This window comes from Rhinatrema bivittatum, chromosome 9, assembly GCF_901001135.1.
Source record: "Rhinatrema bivittatum chromosome 9, aRhiBiv1.1, whole genome shotgun sequence".
NCBI lineage: Eukaryota > Metazoa > Chordata > Amphibia > Gymnophiona > Rhinatrematidae > Rhinatrema > Rhinatrema bivittatum.
This window is the reverse complement of record NC_042623.1, coordinates 87253094-87279586: the sequence shown is the minus strand read 5'-3', so window position 1 is coordinate 87279586 and position 26493 is coordinate 87253094. Positions and strand designations below refer to the sequence as shown.

Below are 26493 nucleotides of genomic sequence, written 5' to 3'. Positions count from 1 at the left end.
GCCAGGAGCTGGAGCAGGAAGTAGAGGCTCTTCTCTACCATTCATGTCAACTTTGTGGGCTCCTTGTTCCTGCCTTTCCCCTCCTATCTTCTGCAATGCTGTCTGGTTGCCAAGGGAACAGGAGGGAGGGGCTGGAGTAGCAAGGAGGAGATTTGGAACTCTGTCCAAGCTTGGGCCTTGGTTGGGAAGATCATGTGGAGCTGCTAGCATTGGCACAGAAAGGACTTTCCCACTGCATACTGGTTGAGAAGCACTGACTTAAAAGATAAGAGCTCAGGGCTCTTTTCTTAAATACATATAAATCTAATGTCACTTGAAAACTGAGTCTCAGATTTCCACATAATTAAATTACCTCTCTTGGTGACAAGAGTTTTAAAAGATATCCTAACTGAAAATGTGTTTGATGCAGCAAAAACATTGTAAAACATGTTTAAAGGGAACCCAGTAGTTTTCACCAACTCCTATATACCATATCTGCCCCCCCCCCCAAAAAAAACAAAACTAAACCTAGAAAATAGACGTAGAAATAAAAAAACAAAACATTTTTTGAAGTCGTTTGCCTTACAAGATGGCTGCTAAGAAGTCTAAGCTTGAACTTTGGCCATTTAAATAGACAGCTGCTCTGACCAATAATATTCTCCCAATTCTAGATGCACTGATATAAAGGATTGATAAGTCAAAACTAGCACTAAAGTGCGTGGCTAAAAGCATTTATATGCAAGTCCAGTATGCATTATTCTGCCCCACCAAATGTATGGCGAAATACAACCCAGAACTTGTACTGTATGGAAAAAGAACATATATTAAGGAAAATCTGAAAACCTTTCCCTGACAGCTGTACTGGAAAAACAGAATCAACCTAGAAATTACGTTTCACTGAATTTGGAAAGACTATGTATTATGCTTTTAATAATACAATTCCAGAGTGTATTCTACTAAAAGTAGACTTCCAACTTTTCTATTTTTCGCAAAGCTATTTATTAGCCCTGCCTCTCCACAACCTGAGCCTAAAAGGGAGCTCAAATCAGCACTACAGGTCCATTCTGAATGGCTGAGAAAGGACTTTAACAACTGGTATCTGTCAGTTCAAATCTTCTAGCGTTCTCTTTTCATTACTAGGATAACTAATAATGTCTCTTCCCAAAGGTCAACCTTCTGACTTGGATACCTGGAGCTTCTAATTCCTGCAATCTGACTCACTGAAGGGACAGGCTGACTTCATCCTCAGTGTATCTGAAAATATTCAGTGCACACAGTACTGATGGGTGTCAAAAGGGTCAGCATTCTTAACAAAAAGGCTGGCTGGCTGTTGCAGCACTCAGCACTCTTTCCTACCCAGGTATAGACCTGTGTATCATTTTCATTGTATGCCAGAAGCTGTCAGTATGCAAGTTGGTACTATACTGGGCGAGGGGAAGGAAGGAGGGGTGGGTTGAAGGGTTCCAGAGAAATCATGTCTCATGGCTTTGGGCAGGGGTACCCTCAATATAATTTGGCCTCCCTGGAGAGGGGAGGAACTGAACACAGTGTCATAAGGAGTCCCAAATATGGTCCCATGCCTGGACCTCTGATCCTGCTCCTTCTCCTGACATCTTTAATCCCTCCCACAGACCTCTTGGCAGTTGCAGTGGGTTCAGAAGCAGAAAGTGAGTGAGGGCCCCAGACTAAGCCAGTGCACATTTTCATATCTTTCTGGCTCAGCTCCTGGTCTGTGAACACTTCCTGCTGCTATTGGCACTGAGGACCACCACGAGCAGGATCGAAGGGCCAGAGTTGGGGAGAAGTGAAGATCAGAAGTCTGCGGGTTGGTTGACTGTGTGCTGGCAAAAATGCTCTTACAGGCCAGATAGTGGCATCCCTGCCAGGGGTTGCCAATCTCTGTCTTAGACCTTTCTCCTTGGGACTAAATAACTGTCTGACTTAAAAATCAACGTGGATGAAAACTAACAAGCTAAAACTAAATCCCTCAAAATCCAATGTTTTGTGGGTAAAAAAGCCATGACTAACAGCTTCTTTGCCATTTATTGAGCTAGATGACATCTGATCAGTACACGCTGCATGTTTGTGTATACTAGAAATGCTAGCAGGTTCTAAATTAAAAATTTGTGCTCACAAAATATATTGCATTACTGTGATCTATTCTTGTCATTACCAAGGACTGAATAACAGTTACTATATCTTTCTTGTTTAGCGAAGATGTTTAAACAAATGATGGTAGTAAACAATAGATTTCAATGCAGCAGAAATCTGAGTACTCATTTTTAATTCAGAACCTGCTTGCATCTCTAGTATACAAACACACAGAGCTAGGGTTGCCAACTGGCTCCAGATTTTCAGGGCAGGTAGTCTTGCTTTTCTTGGAGAATGCAATAGGGAAATCAGAATAAATCCCAGCAAGCAATGGGGTAAAATCAGGCCTATTTTAGATCGGCCACAGTCTGATGCCACCTGGTGGTGGTACCAGATCACTACATACAACCATGGATCCCTTTGAGGAGAACCAAGAAAAAAGACCAATCTAAACTAAAATTCAACATAAATTGGTTAATGTGCTTATAACTCAAAAATGAAATACAGTGCACAGGGGAAAAGCAAATGTTGAAGTGTAAAACATAATCCAGGGGGACAGGGGGTGAGCAGAGCACATTATTTAGTGCCCACTGGCTGGCGAAGGCGTCTAATGAGCCAGTAGACACAGCAAAATAATGCTCTGCTCGAAGGCGGGAGCGCACCAATGCCCGGAACAGGATCTCGACATCCCGTTGTTGCCTCATGGTCTTGTAGATGGCCATTTTTGCGAGGGCCAGGAGGAGGCTGACGAGGAGGTCCCTTGCTCTATGAGCTGGAATCCGGGACATAGGGTGTCCAAAAATAAACATGTGGGGAGAGAAATAAAGCCAGAACTGTAGAAGCTGGGACTAGAAAGATGTTCACTGGGGCTTCTCGCCCTCAGATGGTAGAAGAACATCCCGCCAGATGGTATCTGGATGGGAGATGAGGACAAGGACGTGCATAGTGTGCAGCACGAGCAAGTGGATCTTGCAGCTTGGCATGGTGCAGAAACATGCCAGGATGAAATCAGACAACCTGGATGGGTTGTGTGGGTGGGGAGGCTGAGAGGGTTCACGGGGTGTGCAACTGATAACCAGATCTAAAATGCATGGAGCTCTGAGTCTGGTAGGGACATCTGGTTTGCAGAACCCCCTTGAGGAAGGAACGCTGAATGGGTGTTATGGTTTCACCGGAGCTTCTCCGGTCACAGAGATCAAGTTCAGGGCTTTAATCAGTTCTTGATAGAAGAGTGGCAACCTCGAGAGATTCCTGCCGTAACCTCTCGGTCGAGTACAAAAAAGCTGCCAGTCATATTGTAGGTTACACAACTGGTGAAGATAGTAACAGGCCAGCATGCGCCACTGCAGATCTGGGTTTGCGTAAAGTAGCCTCTGCAGGGTCTGGAGGCAGAAAGTTCGGACCTGGCTTTGGATACATACCAGGTCTTGCCTGCCCTCTCCTAGTGGGAGGCTTAGAACAGACCCAGTGCTTCCTGGCCCAGAAGAAATCTAGCAACCTCCTCTGGGTCTGGGCCAAGAATTCAGGGCAATCAACCGGTGCCAGAGCATGCTTGCCACTAGCAGGTTGATCATCAAGGCCCTTCTCTTGAAGAATAGCATAACAACTTGAGCAGACCCATCCATTGCCTCAGGGGAGTGCCTGCTTTGTCTTCCAGCTCACACCAGTTGACAGGGTTCGTGGTTTCTGCAGGTGACAATTGGACTACTAGGTATTGCAACATCTCCCCGCTCCAAGCAAGATGCTGAAAGGCTTCGGGAAGTATAAACACCTGTCATTCTACTAAAAGCCAGGAACATTTGGCCTAGTTCATCTATGCCAAGGACGCATCCTCTCCAGATCAACCAGGTCTCAGGCCATGAGAAGAATGTCATCGGCATATGCCGAAAGAGTCACCTACATATCAGGTTCCTGCAGCACCAGCCTGGTGAGCCTCCTGCATGGAGGTGCAGGAAAGGCTCAATGGCCAGTACATACAGTTGCCCCAACAAGAGGCACCTTTGATGCACTCCTCGCCTGAATGCCAGAGGTGCTGTTAGGAGCCAAATGATCTTCCTGAGGCACTCTGCAGAGCTGTACAGGAGTTGGAGAAGACCCACAAAGTGTGAGCCAAAACCAAACACCTGCAGGGTTTCCATGAGGTATCCATGATCCACCTTGTCGAATGCCTTCTCTTGGTCAAGAGAGAACAGCGATCAGCAGATCAGTCCTGCAAGTGAGATGGTTCAGATGCTGGACCAAACAGATGTTATCAAATATGGTATGGCCCAGGATAGTGTAGGACTAGTCAGGGTGAATCACGTCGGCTAGCACAGACTTAAGCTGCAGTGAGATGACTTTGGCAGCGAGACCGGGCGCCTGTTCTTCATGTCACGCAGGTGCCCCTTCTTAGGTATCAGAGTTAACACTGTGCGGCTGCTTGACAGCGGTATCCGCCCGGTCTCGAGGGCTTCATCTAGGACCCGCAGGAGGTCAGGCCCTAGCTCACTGCAGAAGTGATGATAGAACTCCATGGTCAGCCTGTCAATGCATGGAGACTTATTGAGGGCATCAGACCTAGGGCTTCAGAAAGATCGGTGAGACCAAGAGATGCATCCAGCTGCTCCCTGTCACCGTGACTGAATGTGGGAAGCCGCTCCCATAAAACCCTGCAAGTATCTGGGATGGTGAGATCCAGAGAGAAGAGCATCAAGGGCTTCAAATCATGCAAAATAATACTGCTAGAGCAATAAATAGTGTAAGGAGTAGAAAGCATGTTACACTGACTCCCATTGGTTTATTGTGTGCATTTCAAGATACTGGTGTTGGCACTCAGACCACTGCATAATCTTGGTCCTATAATTTTAAGAAACATACTGGGAAGATATGCTCCAATAAAGACCCTTAGATGTTCTCAGGAAGCCCTCCCCCCTCCTTCTTACCAAGATTTGACTATAAGGAGGTTGATTTTTTATGCTGAACCGAATCTTTGAAACTTGTTACCCAAAGAGTTTCAGGTGTAACAAAATTATATGGCTTTTAGGAAGCTGCCAAAAACATATCTTTTAAAAATGGCTTTTGCATAATTATAATTTTTTTTCTACTATTCATACTATGCTGCTTTAGCTTTTATGTACTCTGGTAAAGATGATATGAACTTTTTTTTTTTTTTACTGACTTACTGTCTTTTTGCTCTTTTTAGATCCAGGCTGGTTGATCCACCTCATTTTATCCATTTTATTGCAGTGTTGTCTGTTTACATGCTGTATGTTTGTTCCTACTATTCATGCATACAGTCTATTAGTTAGAGGATAAATAAACACCATTCTCATTCCTGCTGACCTACTTAGAGATGCAGTTCTAGTCAGATTCTTGCCTGTCTCTTGGCTCCAAGGCTTTCTCATTCTCTCTTACTCCTAGGCATTCTTTCTATTTTGCCCTAATATACATTGACGACAGAACTGAAAAAATCAGATAATTAAGGTTACCCAAAAAAAAAAAAGACTAGCAGGATTACTGATGTTCTCCAAATAAAAGTGTAAATAAGAATATAGACAAAAATGAGCTGATTGTTCTAGTGTATTTGGATTTGCAGAAGGCATTTGACAAAGCCCCTCATGAGAGACTCCTCAGGAAATTAAAAAGTGTCCTATTGAGAATTAATAATTGGCTAAAAGACAGGAAACAGACTAGGACAAAATGGTCAGTTTTCCAAATGAAGAAAAGTCAATAGTGGAGTACTACTTGCATTGGTTCTGGGACCTATGCTGTATAACACATTCATAAAAGATCTGGAAAAGGGAACAAGTCAGGTGATCAAATATGCAGATGACATGAAAGTATTCAAAGTTGTTAAAGCAGCAGCAGATTGTGAGGAAAGCACGTTTGCTTACCATAAATGGGGTTCTCTGTGGACAGCAGGATTAATTAGCCTTGACACGTGGGTAATATCATCCAACAGTGCCAAAAATACCCATCTCTCTAGCTTAATAAAGTTTTACAACAGAACATGCACTTTAGCCAGGCAGTCGACTCTCCAGGGAGGTGGGTGGTTATTAGGGATGTGAATCGTGTCCTCGATCGTCTTAACGATCGATTTCGGCTGGGAGGGGGAGGGAATCGTATTGTTGCCATTTGGGGGGGTAAAATATCGTGAAAAATCGTTAAAAATCGTTAAAAATCGAAAAATCGAAAAATCAAAAAACCGGCACATTAAAACCCCCTAAAACCCACCCCCGACCCTTTAAATTAAATCCCCCACCCTCCCGAACCCCATCCCTCGCCGGAACATCGTTAAAAATCGAAAAATCGAAAAACCGGCACACTAAAACCCCCTAAAACCCACCCCCGACCCTTTAAATTAAATCCCCCACCCTCCCGAACCCCCCCCCAAATAACTTAAATAACCTGCGGGTCCAGCGGCGGTCCGGAACGGGCTCCTGCTCCTGAATCTTGTCGTCTTCAGCCGGCGCCATTTTCCAAAATGGCGCCGAAAAATGGCGGCGGCCATAGACGAAAAAGATTGGACGGCAGGAGGTCCTTCCGGACCCCCGCTGGACTTTTGGCAAGTCTAGTGGGGGTCAGGAGGCCCCCCACAAGCTGGCCAAAAGTTCCTGGAGGTCCAGCGGGGGTCAGGGAGCGATTTCCCGCCGCGAATCGTTTTCGTACGGAAAATGGCGCCGGCCATACGCGTATGGCCGGCGCCATTTTCCGTACGGAAAATGGCGCCGGCAGGAGATCGACTGCAGGAGGTCGTTCAGCGAGGGTTCCGGCGCCTCGCTGAACGACCTCCTGCAGTCGATCTCCTGCCGGCGCCATTTTCCGTACGAAAACGATTCGCGGCGGGAAATCGCTCCCTGACCCCCGCTGGACCTCCAGGAACTTTTGGCCAGCTTGTGGGGGGCCTCCTGACCCCCACGAGACTTGCCAAAAGTCCAGCGGGGGTCCGGAAGGACCTCCTGCCGTCCAATCTTTTTCGTCTATGGCCGCCGCCATTTTTCGGCGCCATTTTGGAAAATGGCGCCGGCTGAAGACGACAAGATTCAGGAGCAGGAGCCCGTTCCGGACCGCTGCCGTTCCGGACCGCCGCTGGACCCGCAGGTTATTTAAGTTATTTGGGGGGGGGGTTCGGGAGGGTGGGGGATTTAATTTAAAGGGTCGGGGGTGGGTTTTAGGGGGTTTTAGTGTGCCGGCTCACGATTCTAACGATTTATAACGATAAATCGTTAGAATCTGTATTGTATTGTGTTCCATAATGGTTTAAGACAATATTAAAATTATCGGACGATAATTTTAATCGTCCTAAAACGATTCACATCCCTAGTGGTTATTAAACATGACTAATTCATCCTGCTCTCTACAGAGAGCTCTGTTAATGGTAAGCAAACTAGCTATCCTCATTGACAAGCAGGACTGAATTAGCCCATTATATGTGGGGATTTCCAAGCAGAGGTTTGTGTAGTGGAGTACTTACTGAATAAGCAACCTAGCTCCCTTGTGGCGAGTAGACTACTGGGTGAACAAACTGCTTGCCCCAAAATACTGTCATTTCTTGATAGATTGTCCAGACCATAGAAGGACATGAAGGTGTGTAATTGATGTAGCCATGTGTAACAATGCCAGCTGCAAGGCAGCAGAGGTCCCCATTGATCCGTCCTCACTCTCGCTCTAGCCACCTCCTTAAAGGCTCCATGACTCAGCAAGGCCAGCCCTATTTAACCCTGTCTCTCCCACAACTTGGTACCTCATCATTGAGTCACCTCAGCTCTTTGCTCTGGCCCTCCCACTTTGTTTCAGATTGCCCTTGTGGCCTTTTTGCCCTGTGGCTTCCTTGGCCTTCCTGCCTTTCTCTGTGGCCTCCTTGACTTTTTTCTTTTCCCTGTGGCTTTTGGACCTTCTAGTCTAGCCTTGCTTTGCTTTATGGCCCTTGGGGCCTTCTAGCCCTGCCTTGCTTTGAGGCTGCTTAAGAACATAACAACATAAGAACATGCCATACTAGGTCAGACCAAAGAACTTTCTCCAATTAGTTTTAAATGTGCCACATGCTAACTTCATGGAGTGCCCCCTAGTCTTTCTATTATCCAAAAGAGTAAATAACCGATTCACATTTACCCATTCTAGACCTCTCATGAATTTAAACACCTCTATCATATCCCCCCTCAGCCGTCTCTTCTCCAAGCTGAATAGTCCTAACCTCTTTAGTCTTTCCTCATAGGGGAGCTGTTCCATTCTCTTTATCATTTTGGTCGCCCTTCTCTGTATCTTCTCCATCACAACTATATCTTTTTTGAGATGCGGTGCCCAGAACAGTATCCAAGGTGCGGTCTCACCATGGAGCGATACAGAGGCATTATGACATTTTCCATTTTATTAACCATTCCCTTTCTAATAATTCCCAACATTCTGTTTGCTTTTTTGACTGCCGCAGCACACTGAACCGATGATTTCAATGTGTTATCCACTATGACGCCTAGATCTCTTTCTTGGGTGGTAGCACCTAATATGGAACCTAACATTGTGTAACTATAGCATGGGTTATTTTTCCCTATATGCATCACCTTGCACTTATCCACATTAAATTTCATCTGCCATTTCGATGCCCAATTTTCCAGTCTCATAAAGTCTTCCTGCAATTTATCACAATCTGCTTGTGATTTAACTACTCTGAACAATTTTGTATCTGCAAATTTGATTACCTCACTCGTCATATTTCTTTCCAGATCATTTATAAATATATTGAAAAGTACGGGTCCCAATGCAGATCCCTGAGGTACTCCACTGCCCAATCCCTTCCACTGAGAAAATTGTCCATTTATTTATTTAGAATTTTTTATATACCGACATCCGTTTGCACATCATATCAGTTTACAAGTAACTTGGAACTATTTAGGCATGGGCCTTTACATAGAACAAAAACTATATGATAAATAGGAACAGTAACTATCTGAGTAGCGTATAAGAGAGCAATTAACTAGGCACAGATTAACTGGGTGCAAGGTTTTAACATTGTAGGAACAGTACAATAGGAAAAATTGTTAGCGTTTAAGGTAAGGAGGATAGAGGGGGAATAAGGAGGAGGCATTGGTAAAAAGTTAAAAAGATTGAGGAAGGGGCTTGGTTATAGGGTTAGGATTTAATCCTACTCTCTGTTTCCTGTCTTTTCGCCAGTTTGTAATCTACGAAAGGACATCACCACCTATCCCATGACTTACTTTTCCTAGAAGCCTCTCATGAGGAACTTTGTCACACGCCTTCTGAAAATCCAAATAAACTACATCTACTGGTTCACCTTTATCTAAATGTTTATTAACTCCTTCAAAAAAGTGAAACAAGTTTGTGAGACAAGACTTGCCTTGGGTAAAGCCATGCTGATTTTGTTCCATTAAACCATGTCTTTCTATATGTTCTGTGATTCTGATATTTAGAACACTTTCCACTATTTTTCCTGGTACTGAAATCAGGCCCACTGGTCTGTAGTTTCCTGGATCGCCCCTGGAGCAAGGCTTTCCTGGAATGATTGCTAACATTCCAGGAAAGCCTTGCCAGTCCCCATAATTTACAGGCTCAACCCAAGGGGAAGGGGGCTGACCAGGCGAAAGACCTTGCCCTGTACCGTCTCTTGGGGAAACATCTGAATCTAACCTGCCTGACCATGATACAATGGCTTATAGTTGATGAGACTTGACAGAGTCTGTAATGTGAAAGTCAGCCAATGCATTACAATGCTTGATGCAGACCGCCAGCCAGTTGAACAAAGTAATATGTTTGGCAACTGTTACACTCATTCTGTTGGGATCAAAGAATACAAATGTTGTGGAAGAACTGGAGAAATGGAGAGTATGAGATTAATTCCTGAGGTTCACTAATTCTTCTAGCCAAATGATAGCAATAGGAAACTTCTATAAGGTCAATTACAGCAGCTTATAGGAAGTCTTCATCAGTTGTGCTAAGACTATGCTGGGATACCATCATAGGAGGTTTTGAAACTGGAGGCTTTGTATGTCACAAATCCTTCATGAATTTTGACACTAAATGATGAAAGGAGATTGGTTTACCTCTGTCTGAGGGTGGTATGCAGTTATGACACTAAGGTGCACGTTCACTAATAATGTACTGAGATTTGATGCAGAGAGGTAGAGCAAGTACTGAAGCAAAATTTTGATATTACAGATAAAAAGTTCCAGAGAGCCCACCTGGCACCAAGGTGAGAAATGCTTCAATTTAAGTCTGTATGCCTTGCTGATGGATGGCTTACTGGTTGAAATCACAATATACTTAACCTTCTTGGACAGTGACAATGAGAAGTGCTCAACATCTATATCATCAAGTTGATAGTGGGGAGGTTCAGGTGACACAGATGACCCTCCTCCTGCGTTACAAGTGCTGGATCGATTCCTAGAAGAATTGGAGGGTGAACTGACAATCTGATGAGAAAGGAAAACCACACCTCTCTGGGCCAAGCTGTGGAAATTAACATAAGACGTGCCCAATTTTCAAGCACCTTCTGCACTGTTCTCACCACTAGCAGAAGTGGTAGAAACGCATACAGCAGATTTGTATCCCACTGCAGCAGAAAAGCATCCAGCACAGATCTGAATTAGCTTTGAAGAATGAAGCAAAATCTCTCACCTTTTCAAATGTTTTCTTATGTGAACAAATTGATTGACAGTCAATCCCAAAGGTCGAATACTCTGTTTGCAATTTTTTTTATCCAGAGACCACTTGTGTAGTCGAAAGACCCTTCTGAGGCACGCCTCTGTTTTGGAGACTCCAGGAATGTAGGTTACCTGAAGAGCAACCCCGTGACTGACAACTCATGCCCAAATCTTGTAAGATTCCTGGCAGAGGGGCCAGGACCCTGTGCCCCCTTGCTTGTTTACATAGAACATTGCTACTCGATTGTCAGTTTGGATCAGAATTCTATTTTCCTGAAGAAGATGAATGAACATTTGTAATGCATACCAGATGGCTTGCAGCAGTTGACCTGAAAAAAATGTTCCATTGACAACCATGTTCCACGAGTTTAGGAGGAATCTATATGTGCACCCCACCCTCTAATGGATGAATCATAAGAACATAAGACTTGCTATACTGTATCAGACCAAAGGTCCATCAAGCCCAGAATCTTGTTTCCAACAGTGGTCAAGCGAAGTCACAAGTGCCTGGCAGGATCCCAAGGGGTAAATAGATTCCATGCTGCTTATCCCTCCAAAAACCCAAAAGGCAGAACCTTGTATTGGTAGTGCGTGCCCTTTTCCATGAATCTGAGGAATTTCCAGTGAGCAGGGTGGATAGGAATGCAAGCAGATGCATCCTTCATATCCAGAGCCCATGTCCAGTCTCCCACTTAGATAAAAGGTAGAATGGTGTGGAGGGCATTCATCTTGACCTTCTACCAAAACAAGCTCTTGTTTAGTCTTTGTACATCCGGGATAGGTCTCAATCCCCTGACTTCATAGGGATAAGAAAATAGCAGGAATAGAACCCCTTAGTTTCTTTTGCCCACTGAGAAGTGACTCCACCTCCAAATGAAGATGGGTCAAGGGAGACAGATTCAGATTGAAGGCCAAACATTGGTGAAGTGATGGAGGTTTGGAGAAGTGCAAACAGTAACTAGACTCCACAATCTTGAAGATCCAATGGTCCTTGATGATTTTCCTCCATTCTTCGAGTAACAGCGGGATTCTCCCACCTTATCAGACGAGTCAAAGTCTGAGATCTGAGGCTTATCAGAAACTAGGCCCCTACTTAGGCTGAGACTGTTCAGTCATCTTAGGTTGACACCTCTTACTTGTGTGTCCTCTAGCTGGAAGCTATTGTTGTGGCAGTGCAGGTGGGAGGCAATAATATTGAAATTGGTGGAAGGGGCATCTCTAAAAAAATGGCCACTTATAAGAGAAGTATTTATGCAGCTCGGTTGTTGACTGGAACCTCTATACGTGACCATATTTCTCCTGTTTTACAAACACTTCACTGGTTGCCAATTTCATTTTGAGAGCAATATAAACTTGCAGTTAGCATTCATACTCTCCTGCATAATATTCCATCGCCATGGATTGCAACTACAATCAAAATTCACATTCCCACCACAACTCTATGATCTTCCAGCCAGGGACTACTGGATGTTCTCTCACCAAGAGCAGTTGTCTTGGAGAAATCCAAAGTGTCCACCTTCTCTACTGCTGGACCTCTCCTATAGAACTACCATCCTACAGAGATAAGAACAATCTCAGAACCAAAGTTCTTGAGGAAAGCTTTTAAACACACTTATTCCAAAAGGCATACATCCACATTAGTCCTCCATTGTTTTTGTCATAGATTATATACCTGAGTTCTTCAGTGATCTTAATGCAACTAATGTCATTTTCTTGTTCTTTTTAATTTTATTTTATTATGTATGTTTTTTGTAACTTGCTTTGAAAGTAGGAAGGGCAGGTAACATATACATTAAAATAAATAAATACATAGAGGAAGAAGGCTGGTTGGTGGCCCCCTAAATGGACTGGAATGGCACATGCTTCTCCTTAATTTGGGAAATGATTTCTCTGATTATATCCCTGAAGAGATTGTCATCAGAGCATGAGATGTCAGCCAACTTGTCATGGACATCTTCTTGCAGACTGCTTGCTCTTAACCAGGCCATTCAACATGCTCCAATGGCCACTGCAAAACACCTAGTTACTGTGTTGAATGACTCGTACACTGACCAGATGAGGTGCCTCTTGCACTCTTCTGCATCCAAGAGAGCCTGGAGAAAACCCTCTTACTCCCATTCCAGAGATTACACAAGGGGCTTCAACTTGTTGATGCAGTCAAGGATCAGCGCTCTCAGCATTTCTTTTTAACATCTACCTTCTTCCTCTATGTCATCTTCTAGCCGGTCTCAATGTATCGTTTAAAATCTATGCAGATGACATACAATTTATAATTCCTTATACTAATTCTTGGACACAAACTTTTTCACTCTTGCAACTATACCTCTCAAAAATAAAGATATGGATGTCACACAACAGATTGAAATTAAATACCTCTAAAACAGAACTTATCTTTTTATCATCTGTTCCTGATTCTATATTTCAACCTCCAAATAATTTTACCTTTGAGGATCTACCAATACCAATCAAACCTCACGCAAAAAACTTAGGTACCACTATTGACTCAAAATTAGCAATGACAATTAACATTTCCTCATTAGTTAAAAAATCATTTTACAAGCTCCATATCTGGAAGAATCTGAAATCTTTATTGTTTCCGTCGGACTTCCGATCTGTAGTTCAGGCATTGATATTGTCAAGTTTAGATTACTGTAATGCTCTGTATTTAGGACTCCCCAACTCCACCATTCGATCACTTCAACTTATTCAAAATTCAACAGCCCGTTTCTTATATAACTTAACCCATAGAGATCATATATCACCAATTTTACAGCAACTTCATTGACTTCCGATATCTTTTCACATCTCTTACAAAATCTTATCAATAATTCATGGTTTATTATACAATGCAAACTCCATATGGCTTTGTTCTCTACTTAGAATATATAAGCCATCAAGACAAGTACGTTCCATGGATAAGTGCATTCTAGAAGTACCCTCGGTAAAAAATGCAAGACTGGACATGACTCAGAAAAAGGCCTTCTCAGCTGCAGGCCCACAGCTCTGGAATTCTATACCAGAAAATATTTGATTAATTAAAAATACAGGAGAATTTAAAAAACACTTAAAAACATATTTATTTAAGTATTAAATGAGTTAATTTTGTTTACATAATCCCAATTTAATATTTTATAACAGCTGTCAATACAGACTTTGTTTTTATCAATAATTATATGTCAATTTCTGATCATAATATTTTACTACAGTACTGATGTATATTTTATTTTATACTATGTTCCTGTCATAATTTCAGTAGTTGGTAGAATTTTATTATTGAGTACATATTATTAATTTTACCATTTTACATAGAATGTCTGTTTGAAATCTTAAATTATGTATGTTTTATTGTAAACCACCTAGACGGCCAGATCCTGACCATTTCGCGGTATATAAAAACTTTTAAAATAAAAATAAAAAATAGAAAGTATTGAACCATATAAAGTTGATGGACTGCAATAATGAGCTCAACATCACGCTCTGGAAGACATTCTTCCCAAAGTTGTCCACTAACCTGTGATCCTTACCTGGGAGTATATTTGAAAAGATCTGGGTCCTCTTAGTCCACTTTAAAGCCGACTCCACCACTGACTAGTTGGGCATCTGGGCTACACCAAAATAAGGAGTCAGTTGTACTCTGTACTTGAGATCCAGCTTTCTGGCTATTGGAGGGCAGGAGACTAGATTTTCCCACATTCTCGTTTGCAGGTCCCAAAGAATTTGATGTACTGGGATCGCTGCTGGCTCAGAGGAGTTTTCTAGAATATAAAGTAACCTGAAAACCTCAGTGCATGGGTCCTTGTCTTTCCAGACATTAACTCTGATGGCCTTCCCCAACTTCTCCAGAAATCTGGAGTAAGAGAGGTCTCCTGGTGAGGATGAATAATCTGGCAGATTAGGGAAAGCATATGAGGGAATCCCTGTAGACTCCTCTTCTGAACTGAATGGTGGAAGGGTGCTAACCAATGCTCCCTTCAAGGAGTGACTAGGTGTGTGCAAACATTTTTTTTATGTGAGCAACAATTTTTTAAACCAACAATTTTTGAGCACCAGTATTAGCACTGCATTTCTGTATATAAAACAAAGAAAAATGTATGTGATTAACCATGTAAAACCTGTGAGCAATGTTCCAAAATGTATGAGCAATCACTCATGTGCTCCTCTTAGAAGAAACTATGGTGCTAACTATGACCCCAATTAAGAAGATGGTGATTGTGTAGGAGACCTCAGTTGTCTCAGAGGGTAAACTCCCAGAAAAGGTATGAATTGACCATTCCCCATTCTTCATCTTCTGAATGTTGGCTAGACTCTTCTGCAGAGGGGGATGGTTTGCCTGATTGAGGTGGGCTAACTTCCACAGCTGGTAATTCTGATAGGAGCTCCATGGCACAGAAGTAGAAGGGACTCTTATTTGTGTGAATAAATCCCCCATCATGGACAGGAAAGGTTGAGGGATGCCCTCCTTGTCACTGGCCACCAAAGAGATAAACAACATCTTCATCAGTTCTGTGATATGGTACACAAACACTATAGGATCATCGCCTTGAGAAGCAGCACCAGACTCCTTTGCAGGGACTTCCCCCTCCCTGCATTATGGGTTACATGGAAACCAAGGGTGTGATGAAGAAGATAGGGTCTGGTGTTTCCATATGCAATGGGAAGGATCCAGGCTGGGTGCTCCAAGCAGATGGGGGGCCCTGTAGGTCTGGAGTCTGGGAAGAAGAAGTGAGATAGAGATAAAGGAATCATTAGAGCCAAAAAAGTTGAGAGAATCTCTTCCAGGCCCCACCAGCACCGGAGACACTACAGGCCTCAATGGCACCAATACCACCACTGACATCTGAGTCGATGGTGCCGGGTACATCAATGGAGCCAAGGACACATTCTTCAACAGCACCAAGAATCTAAGTGTTGATAGCACCAAGGATCTGTGCGTTGAGGGTGCTGAGGAGTTGTGTGTTGATGGCACCAAGCCTTTGTGCATCGATGGTGCCATAGACTGGTGCATTGAAAGCTTCAGTATTGATAACATGTCGATTGTGTCGAAAGATGCTCCTTTGACACCAACAAGCCCTGCGATGGTGATGAGGCTCGGGAGTGCATCGTGAAGCCTGCCAGCTCTAGCACCCAGCACTTCTGTGTCTTGCTGGACCCCCAAAGCTACAGAAGATCTAGAATCTGGCGCTGTAGATGGGGAACCCTGTTTGAGGAGCCTTTGCTTGACTCAGCGCAGAGGGAGTCCGAGAAGGCTCCACTCTAGGAAAAAGCTCCACCTTTCCACTGACCTGTGGAACTCTGCCATTTTCCACGCCTGGTTTCTTTGGGATCTAAGGGACATCTAACCACAGTTGTAGCATTTTGCAGTCATAGCATGATCTGGTTCCAGGTATTTGTAGTAGACATCATGGCCATCAGTGATAGACATCCTGTGACCACAGATACAATCTTTGAAGCCACTGAGCATGGGCTGGACATCCTAGAAACTTCTTAATATATATATATAGTTCTTTTTTTTGTTTGTTTGGAGCTCTAAAAAGTGCTGTTGAATGAGCTGCCAAGGCAGCAAGGCAAAAAGCAAAAGTTGAATTTGAAGAAAATCATAAAGGCAGAGAAAAAGTAAGAGAGAGAGGGTACACATCTGTATAGAAGCTCAGACAAAAAAAGACTGAGGTAGCATGTATGTGGGAACTCTCACACATGCTCAGTAATAAAACTACTGAGCTAGAGAGATGGGTCAATTCAGTGCCATCGGTTGATTTTCATTCAAGTGTCATGGCTAATTCAGTCCTGCTTGTCAACAGAGAACTGCAGAAGAACCTTACATGACCTAGAGACAGGGCATCTGAAAGCAGATGAAATTTAAAAGGGAAAAATGGAAAGTGAGCAACATAGGGAAAAATAATCCCATCTACATGTACACAATGCTGGGTTCTGTACTAGGAGTCATCAGCAACGAAAAGGACTTTGGAGTCCTTGTGGACAACACATATAAATCCTCAGTTCAGTGTGTGATGGTGGTCAAAAAAGCAAAACAGAATGCTAGGAATGATCTGAAAAGGAATTGCAGAATAAAATGAAAATATTATATTGCCTTTGTATCACTCCATGATGCAATTGCACCTCAAGTATTGTGTGCAATTCTGGTTGCCCCATCTCAAAAAAGACAGAGCAGAACTAAAATCGGCACAACAATCATAAAGTGTTAGAATTCCTCTCTTATGAAGAAATGTTAAACAAATTAGGGCTCTTCAGCTCGGAAAGAAATGATTGAGAAGGGATATGAGAGGTCTATAAAACCATGAATGGGGTGGAATGGGAAATAGTACTAAAACAAGGGAATACTCCATGAAACTAACAACCAGCAGATTGAAATCAAATTGTAGAAAGCACTGTTTCACTCAATACACAATCAAACTGTGGAATTTGATGCCAGAAGATGTGGTCAAGATGATGTGCATAGCGTGGTTTAAAAGAGATTTGGACAAATTCCTACAGGAAACGTTCATAAAACATTATTAATCAGGTAAACTTGGAAAAGCCATTATTTATGCCTGGGAGGGAATAATAAGAAATAGATCTATTTTTTGGGATCTGCTGGGTACTTATGACCCAGTCTGGACACTGTTGGAGGTAGGATGCAGGGCTTGATCGATCTTCGTCTCACCCAGCATGGCACGTCTTATATTCTTATGTGTATTGTAATTTTATGATTTTTTGCAATATTTATGATTTTAGCTATCATGCAGTTTGTTTTAATATTGTAATCAAATTCGGATATAAGTTATATAGAGAAACAGGCTATAGAGATACATAAATAAGAAACACAACTCCTATTCTGGCTCACCTACTTAGAGCTTCAGTATTAACTAGATTCTTTAAAACATCAACTTGCCTGTTTCTTGATTTCAGTGCTTTCTCATTCTCCCTTATTCCTAGGCATCCTTTCTTTTTTGTCCTAACATACACTGTAGTTGAAATTGAAAACAAATGAGTCAATTAAAGTTACCCAAAAAAATGACTAGCAGAATTGTAGGTGGTATCCAAATGAGAGTAACAGAGAAATCAAATTGCTGATAATAAAAGAAATTATCCCAATGAATCACTGAATTTAAAATAATCAAAATTGATTTATATTGTGAAATAAATAGAAAATAATTAATTTTTCATTAATTCTAATGATTATATGACTTTTGAACGAAATTACAATTCAAGCAGAATAATGATGTATCCAAGACAATATTATTTGAATACATGTTTTTTCATTTGACTACTTTATGAAACTTCTTCTTATGCCAGTAAATGAATTTTTTTATGAAAACAAATTAATAATTCAGTTTCTTTCTAAGCACAAAAGAAGAGCAGGATCTAGGGTTACTCCTATCTTATGGTTTTAAGGTGGCTTAACAGGTGGATAAAGCAATAGCAAAGGCCAGAAAGATGCTTGGATGCATAGGGAGAGAAGCAAAAAAAAAAAAATAGAGGTGATATTGCCCCTATATAGGTCCCTAGTGAGACCTCACTTGGAATACTGAGTACAGTTCTGCAAACCGCATCTTCAAAAGGATATAAATTGGTTGGAGTCGGTCCAGAGTGTGACTACTAAAATGATCAGTGGTCTTTGATCTAAAGCAGTGTTTCCCAACTGGTGTGCCATGGCACACTACTGTGCCGCAGCTGCAATCTTTATTTTGCCTTTCCTTCTGGGCCTGCAGGATGTCCTCCCATCAGCAGGGGGCGTCAGAGAGCAGTGCTTGTCAGCAGCTGCTTCTGCTTTCCCTCTGCTGGCTCTGTAATGGAAAGTGCACGGGGCTCTATAGACTTGTGAGACCTGCTGGCCTTGTGCAGTTCAGATTGCAGAAGGAAGCTGGTAAAGGTGGAAGAATCAGCATTGGGTAAGCCTGCTCCAAGACTTCTTCTGTACAAGGATTAGGGGTGGGGTGGGGAAAGGGCCACCTGAATGTGCCACCAGGTGTAGGGGAGACAGAAGGGAAGTTGATGATGCCAGGAGATAGAGGAGAGGGAAGATGATGATGAATCTTCAAAGAAGTAAGGAGGAGAGGTGGAGGTAGAGGGAAGGTGATGCCAGGGGTGGAAGGAAAGGGAAGAAAAGGTGATGACAGGAGTTGGGGGAGATGGAAGATTATGTTGATGAGGGAGAGGAGTGGAGAGAGGGGTGAGGGAGAGGGGTGAGGGAGAGGGATGATGATAATGATGAATGCCAGGAAGTGAGGGAGAGAACAAGTGATTCCAGGGTTGGAGGAAAAGGGAAAAGAAGGTGATTGGCATTGGGGGGGGGGGGGGGGCGTGGAGAGAAAGGGAAGTTAATGATGATGCCAGGGGTTAGGGATGGGGTGGAGGGAGATGAATGGTGATGGAGATGCCAGGGGATGAGGGAGAGGAGTAGAAGTAGAGGGAAGGACATGATGCTAGCTGGAGGGAGATGGAAAGTGAGAATGATGGGGGTGGTGAAGGGATAGGGAAGGTCATGATGATGCCAGTGGGTGGGTAAAAGAGGTGGTGGAAGGTGATGATGATGCCAGGGGATGGAAGAGACAGGGAGAGAGATAGAAGGAAAGAGAAGGAGGTAATGATTCCTGGAGCAAGGAGGTGGAGAGAGAAAGTGATGATACCAGGAGGTGAGGGAGAGGGGTGGAAGGGGAAGGTGATGGTGATGGTGATGCAAAGGGCAGCAGGAAAGATGTGGTGGGAGAGGGAAGGTGATGATAATACCTGGGGGTGGGGGAGAGAGATGGAGGGGAAAGGGAAGGTGATGGTAGGGAGTGGAGAAGAGGGGAAAGCATGATAATGATAGCAGGAGAGGTGCAGAAGATAGGGAAGAATAGAGAAGGTGATGATTCCAGGGCATGAGAGATAGGGTAGAGGGAAAGGGAAGGTGGTAATGATGATTCCAGGGTGAGGAGAAGAGACGGAGGGCGAAAGGGAATGGATGATGATGCCAGGGGTGGAGGAGAGAGAAAGAAGGAAAGAGAAGATGGTGATGATGATGATCATGATCATGCCAGGGGGAGAAGGAGAGAGAAGGTGGTGATGATGGGGGTTAGAAGGAGAGGGATGGTGATGATAATGCGAAGGGAGGGGAAGAGATGATGGGAAAGGGAAGGTGTTAATGATGATTCCGGGGGTTGGGGGAGGGAGAGAGTATGAGGGCTAGAGAAAGTGATGATGATGCCAGGGGGTGGTGGAGGGGGGAGAGAAGGATGATGATGCCAGGGCAGAGGGGTGATCATATTGGTGGGAAAAGAGGGAAGGGGTAGGAGATGGTGCCAAGGGACGGGGGGGGGGGGGGGGGAGGGAGAAGGTGATGATGATGCCAGTGGGATGGGGGGTGAGGGAAGAGAATGGGAAGTGGTTGGTGTGCCATAGCAAAGTGAACCCTGTGCTAGGTGTGCTGTGAAACAAAAAAAGGTTGGGAAGCACTGATCTAAAGTATATGGGGACAGACTCAAAGATCTAAACATGAACACAGAGAAAAGGTGAGACAGGGGAGGTATGATAGAGACATTTAAACATCTCAAGTTTTCCATGCACAGGAAACAAGTCTCTTTCAACAGAAAGGAGGCTCTAAAACAAGGGGGGTCAGGTGATGTGAGTGAAAGGAGTAATCTTAGGAAACATTTCTTTACAGAGAGGGTGATGGGTGGATGCATGGAACAGCCTCCTTGTGAAGATAGTGGAAATGGAAAACAGTATCTGAATTCAAGAAAATATAGGATCAACACAAGGGATCTCTGAGGGAGAGATGGGAGTTGTAAAGCTGATTAATTGGGTGGATGGCAGACTAGATAGCTCATACAGTATCTTTCAGCTGTCACATTTCTACGTTTCTGTTTATTAAATGTTTGTCGAACTGTCAGTCTATCTATGTTGGGGTCCTTGCACTTCCTCTGGATGCTTACAAGTGAGGGTACACCTATCCCCTAACAGTGCAGCTCTACCCTGCTGACCGATATACCCAGTGACTGCCTTCCCTGCTGGCCCCCTGATGAAATAAGGCAGCTGCCTTTGATGGGGCTCAATTCCTCTTCACAACCCAGGAGGGGTAACTCATTCCTACAAGCCCACCTTCTCCTATGCTGGTGAATCACGGGCAAGAAAGTTGTGGTTTCAATAAACCTTTGCCTCCTATGGTCGCTTTTAGCTGGACGTGAAGCCTACAATTTTCCACCTGGCAGGATGTGGGTCAAGCAGAATTGCAAAGGGAAGCTGCTATTGCTGGTGGCTCCATTCTTTGCAATATTTAAAAGGCACTCTGTCAGCCTCTTTGAAACCCTCTGTTTCATGCTACATCCTACTCCTCGTTTTTTTTCAACACCCATCACTACTGTGCACAGAGCTTGTTCTCCAGCTCCAGACCCCATGACTCCTGGCACTGTTGCCAAACCAAACCTTCTCACAACAATGCAGCTTCAGCATTGTTGATTACTGCTGTCAGCTCCCGATACAGCTGAAGGTTTTAATTTCTCAAAGGCACCCAGTCTCTCTGACTACCCTCGCCACAGACCCAGTTCAACTGCTGTCCTTATTATTGTGACCTATCTCAGAGTTTCATGCTAGTCAGTGGCTGTTTTTTTCAGGGATTGAAACATTAAAAAAAAAATATATATATATATAGATATATAGATATATAAACATATATACATTATGTGTAAGGAAGGGATAAAAGCTTTGAACCAATTTTTCCTTCCCATATGCTATTTCTTACATTCTTTTTGCTTTCATTGGAATAAGACATACATATATTATTTTGCACAAAGCATTCCTGGATCAATGACAGTAAAATGAAGAGTCACCATAGAACTCTAAATCATGATTATAGAGAACGCTGTTAAAATTGGAAAAAAGCATCTAAAGCTACCAAAGTCAAGAAGAGAACATATGAAACAGGTACACCAAAATAGTACTATAAATGAAACACTGATTAATAAAACAAATACCTTAAGCTTCCCTGCTAATATTTTGGTCGCCTAATCCGGACCCTATTCAGAGCATTTTTATTTGAGCCAGATGGCTTGTTTTCAATAAATATTCTCCCAGGGGTGGATGAATTCTGGGCACAGGGTTGCCGGGGCTCCTAAAAATTGGCGCCTGCCAGCAGCAGGGTCCAGGAGAAGTTACCACCACTCCACGGTGCAACCTCATCTTGAGTATTGTGCGCAGTTCTGGTCACCACATCTCAAAAAAAAAAGATACAGCAAAATTAGAAAAGGTACAGAGAAGGGCGACCAAAATGATAAAGAGGATGGAACAATTCCCCTATGAAGAGAGGCTAAAGAGGTTAGGACCCTTCAGCCTGGAGAAGAGATGGCTGGGGGAGACGTAATGGAGGTCTATAAAATAACAAGTGCAGTAGCATGAGGTAAACGTTAATTGGTTATTTACTGTTTCAAAGAGTACAAAGTCTGTGCTACTGTTGGAAGATCAAGCTGTCAAGCTGTCGCCAATTAAGTACACCCAGTGGGGAGAGCAGTCAAGATCTCTCAAATATATGTAAGCCAGAGAGGAGTATTAAAGTTATCTGGAGACATACTGCTGGATTTCTCTTTACCTCAACAGCATCTGTGAGTTAACCTGCTGACTAATCTGCTACACTGTTTTAATTTTACTGTGATATTGCTGAATACCAACAGCAGCAGCCTGCATGGGCTAGTTCAGCAGCCAAAAATCTCCGTGAAGAGCTGCGTTCTGATGAAGGAAAGGCTGAATGGTTTTTACTGCTTTGCTGTGCACTATAGAATACTGTTAGACAATAGAATCCTAGCAGCACTTATGCCATGCCATGAAAGGGGGACTGAACTCTGAAACCAAGCCTGAAGGGCAACCCTGACGGAACGGGCTGGGATTGACAAACCGTTAAGGCTTGCCAGCTTGCATATAGAGATTGAAAAACACTTTTCTTTATGATTGTTGGTAGCTTAATCTATGTCCTTAAAATCAAAATTGCTTCACAACTTGAACACTTTGCCAGCAGCGTGCTATATTGTACTCAGCATCTCAGTCAGTCTGTCACAGTCACCATAAGAAATGCAATTTCTGCATCCTTGCAGAGTTGGTTGGCAAAAGTCAACACGCTGTCTACTGATGTACATTTTCCTCATGGCCCATGGTGCTCATTGACATACTTAATCAAATGCTTTATTAAAGTCTATAAAGGTTTGAAGAACTCCCTTCTGGTATTGAATTTTTTTTTACTAAGTTTTCTCAGGTTGAAGATCTGCTCTTTTGAACTTCAGCCAACTCTAAACACGTGTTAATTGCTCTGCAAGCAAAGCTTCTACTTGTGTGTTAACCTCAGGAGAGGGATTTGTAGTAGTACACTCTTGGTCCAGGTCACCTAAAGGACATATTTTATACTACTGGTAAAATTCCTGCTGGTTTAAGGAAATGTATAAACCCATAAAGGTGAATTTTCACAACGTTACATGCACAAAAATTAGCATAAATGCGTGAAAGTAGCTTCTATTCGAGTACCCTTATTTTATAAACATTGAATATATGTGCATAGTTTCACTTTTGCATGCACATATATGAATGCTAGAAAGGGGCATTCCAGGGCAGGGCCGACACTTAAATGCTTACGTTGTTATTTAAAAGACACGCGTGTACATTTTCCAAGTTACTTGCATAATTGCAAGTACTCGTGTGTAAGCCTACATACACATGCATGCTGCTGGGCAGAGATACAAATATTTTATAAAACGCATATATATCATACACACAGTTTATAAAATATTGTGATAAAACTACATGCAGCCTTATATGTAAGTATATGCCTCCACATGCAGTTATTTAAAAAAAGTACGCCCGCACGTACTTTTGTTTGCGCGACCGGCGCACACAAGAGTACGCCGGATTTTAATAGATACACGCGTAGCCCTTTGAAAATCTGCCCCATTGTACTTAGGTCTCATGTGTCATGAGGGGCAAGTAATAAGACTTAGATTAACCTCATAACTTCATCAATCTTTATGGTTTGCAGAATACAAAAGAGAAAAAAATCAAAGAGCTGCGAAATTAAAGAACCCAGTTTGATCCCCCAATGTAAAATTCAGTGAGTGATGTCAACTTAACTTGTCCAGATTCAGACTCAGAATGCCAACTCTATGGAGGAAGGGTCAGTGAAATCATGTCAATTTTACACAGAGCTATTAATTAATAACTAGTACTTTTATTTTCAACACCATGGTACAATATATGTTTGTCAAAACGTAAGTAGATTGAATAATTTGAACAATAACTGTCCATTTTTAGTCTATTTTTCTGACTACTGTAAGACGGTAACTTTGATACCGGTGCGTGGGCGCACATGTACGCACATATGCTGGCTTGCGCCAAAAGAAGCAGCCATTTTACAACATACATGCGAATATGCATGCATGGTATAAAATAGACTGTACGCGTGCTCATGTGCGCGCAATTTTATATGGACGCATGCAAATGCTGCCTCTACCACATAAGTGGGGGTATTTTAGTAGACAGGTGCGCCGAAGCAATTACCAGTTTCCCCAGTTCATTCCCAGTTCACCCAGGTAAGGGATGGACTTCCTAACCCCACTAGTTAAACAGCCTCCCTTTTACCCTATCACAATTCTTAAAGCCCTGCTGACTAGCCTAGATTTTTTTATTTTATGACTTACATGCCATCCATAGCAGTAATAAAGTTACGTGGCAGGGGATAAATACGTGCTCATTTCATCTGTAAGTCACAGAACGCCCATGCCCCACCCCTTTTTGGGCTTTCTCTCTTGTGCGAGTATCGGGAGATATACGCGTACATGTGTCCCTTTTAAAATCTGCGCAATGTGCGCCGGCCGGACATACTCGCATATTTTCTGGTTTTGATGAGTGCCCAGTTTTTAAAATTCACCCCTAAGGTTTTAAAAAATGCCTGAAAGCAAGAAAAAAAATGGCACTTTATCAAAGATCATGTGGGAATTAACCCAGAAATAGTCAAAGTCTTTATTTTTCTTTATAGTAAGTGGACATTTATTCCAGTATTTTGGATAATTCTATAAATAACCTGCTAATGTTCAATTTCTTCTGTTTGACAATGTTTTTACTTCAACTCTAATGGTTCATTATCCAAGCGTTCTGCCTAATTCTTGAAATAACCTGTCAGATTTATCCAACCACTAAGTTATTACACAGGAAGGATAATTTTCAAAGGATCCTCTACAGGTAAAATAGTGTTTTACATGCAGAACTAGCCTTTTATAAAATTCTTCAACTGATATGTGAGTTTACTGAGTGAAAGTGCTCCTGGTGGATTTACATACATGGGTTGGATTTTTAAAAGTATGCATCGAAAGCTTTTGGCGCATACAGAGGGTAATTTTCATAGGGACTTATGTGGGTAAAGTAGTGCTTTACAAGCAGAACTGGCCCTTTAAAAAACGGTATGACCGATATATGCATAAACTATGCAAATATAAACTGTAAGGAGTGAATTTTCAAAGGGATTTCATGTGTAAAAATTGTTGGGGTTTGAGGTAGTTGTGGGTGGATCCTTGGGCCGGTGGCAGATGACCACGCCCCCGGGGGAAGATCCTGAGAGGGACCACTGGTCAGGCTCAGAGTATGGAGACAGACACACACTAGATCTTTTATTAAACTGTATAGTGAACCACCAGAGGTGGCAGTAGTGAGCTGGAAGTGCCCGGCTGGGCTGTAGTCCCTCAGATACTGGAACAGCGATCCTGGATAACTGAGTTGTAGAGAAACTGAATATTGTGAGTAGGCAGGATATGCAGAGTTCAGGAACAGAACCTTGATGGTAACACTCACACAATAGTCTCTTGAAGCAGCCCAGGGCTGGAATGAAGTAGGCCCTCGAGGAGTTCCCTAGCTCCAGGGAATGCTCTGAGAGACAGATGGTAACTCACTGGTGTTGTAGGCAGCGATGACTTCCTGGTAGAAGTAGTATTCAGTAGCAAGTCCAGGTACGTGGGCCCTTGAGGAGCGAGTACCGGTTCCAGACTGCGACCTGAAAGGCAAAGAGCAACGAGGCCCCCGAGGAGCAGGTATCCCTGGTACGTCCGAGGAGGCAGAGTAGCTAGGAGCGTAAGGAAACCTTTCTCTTGTAATCCAACTCCTTGCTAACTCGATTAGTTAGCGATTTCAGAGACCTTAAATATCCGGTGGAGATGACGTCACCTCAGGGGGATGCCCCTGAGGTTCGCGCCACTGCTGGTACTTGAGTCGGGGCCGCGCCGCGCACACGCCCTTAGACTGCTGGGGTACATGGCAGAGTGCGGTGTCTAGCCGGTCCGGGGACGTCGGAGGAGAACGGCATGATGACGCCGCGGCAGCCAAACTTCCAACAGGCAAAGAGGGAGTTGCCAAAGAGGTAAGGTGGGCGTAGTGGAGACGTCGGGCAGCGACGGACGCAACAAAAATAGCATATGCATGCATATAAAGCATGTACGCAGACACCGGCTATTTTATAAATGATAGGGTATGTGTCTATTTTCGATTTCACGAGTACATTTTACCAGAGGGGGGAAAAGGTGCAGTCTAAGGGTGTTCCAGGATGGGGTTAAGAAGTAGGCAAGGAAGTTGCTATTTTGTGATAGAAATACACATATGCATTATCAAACTTGTTCATGCACTTTTAGAAATGCTAATTGACTGGCACAAGTGAAATCAGACTTGTCTGTTGTCTGATGTTTTTGGTTGGGAGGTCTGGGTGAACTGGTGGGGGTTCAGGTTGAACCCCTAGAGGGTCTAGGTAATGGAGAAGGACTGGGAGAACTAGTGGATGTATTGATGACCTTGT

At 43.2% G+C, this 26493-nt stretch overlaps 1 protein-coding gene across 3 annotated transcripts in view; it reads right to left on the bottom strand.

The window, feature by feature from the left end:
• CTTNBP2 (cortactin binding protein 2) overlaps nucleotides 1–26493 on the bottom strand; it is a 373947-nt gene that overhangs the window by 204549 nt on the left and 142905 nt on the right. The window contains exon 1 of one of the 3 annotated variants that reach the window (XM_029617223.1): nucleotides 21656–21849. The exons of the other annotated variants lie outside the window; for them this stretch is intronic. The gene's annotated coding sequence lies outside the window, so the exon portion shown is untranslated. Of the gene's footprint in view, nucleotides 1–21655; nucleotides 21850–26493 lie in introns of those variants that run through there. 3 annotated transcript variants of the gene reach the window in all.